The sequence below is a fragment of the Cucurbita pepo genome, chromosome LG20 (genome assembly GCF_002806865.2).
Source record: "Cucurbita pepo subsp. pepo cultivar mu-cu-16 chromosome LG20, ASM280686v2, whole genome shotgun sequence".
NCBI lineage: Eukaryota > Viridiplantae > Streptophyta > Magnoliopsida > Cucurbitales > Cucurbitaceae > Cucurbita > Cucurbita pepo.
Window position 1 is genome coordinate 5,926,458 of NC_036657.1, and position 1,185 is coordinate 5,927,642.

The following is a 1,185-nucleotide window of genomic DNA, read 5'->3' on the forward strand; positions in this document are numbered from 1 at the left end:
TAATGGCGTATATCTCAGTTTTTCATGAGACCATTTCTACAACNCAAAATCTCTCTCTTATAGATAGTTTTAAAGGCAATCAAGTTCATATGCCGTCTCTATCTCCTAAGAAGAGTCGGGTAATGGCGTATATCTCAGTTTTTCATGAGACCATTTCTACAACGACTTATTTTCTTCTCTTACATCATAATTTTCACAAAATTATATGGACTCCTAGAGTTGGAATATAATATAACTGACATCAATTAATCTTAGTAACAAGGTTATTATGATATGATAATAGAGTTTTTATAGATTTACCTACATGAATTTCAACTTTAATCTCACTTTTTCAAGAAAAATATTTAAACTTTAGTTGCATTTGATAAAGATACTTATACATTAAATACTTATGAATCAGATCGATGAAATATTCATAATGTTCTTTGACTTCTACATTCACCGGAACATTTGGGTCGAAAAAATAATTTTTCGTTTTATTCGTGGTTATATAATCATGAATATCTCAGTCTTTTGTAGTACCTAAAACCTATGTTCCTAGAAAAGAAGCTTCATGAATTTGAGAAAAACTTATGTTCGGGACTCAAATAAGAATTTCAATTTTGGTTTCACCCCTTCAACTCAACATTCTCATGCATCCCCCGTGACCTAATATGAGTTAACATCCTACAAAAAGAATATGGACATGGCATTCCACCCATTGAAGAGAGAAAAACATGTGATCTTGGTGTATCGCATAGGTCGGAGGTGGGTCCCATCAGGTTGTGTACTTTCTTTTCCATACATTATACTTTCTAGTTCTATACCTAAAAACACTCCCTTAAAAAGACTAGCTAGGTTACATGACCGGTAAATATCATGAATTAAAGAAAAACCTATGTTCAAGACTCAAATCACCATTCAAATTCGGGTTTTAGCGAATAGACTGAACATTCTTATACATCCCTCATGACATAGTATGAGTCTAACATCCTACAAAAGGAATATACATGTGATCCTGGTGTATCGCATAGGTGGAGGTCTAAGATGACTGAGGGCATATAGCATGTTTGAGTCTCTTATATTTAGTGACACCTAGTTGTTTGGGCGTTGTATTTGTCTCAGGGTCGTGGATGTGTTTTTTCTCGAATCAACTTACTTGGCTTGGCTATACCCTTAGAAATAATGCATAGGTTTGTAAGTTCA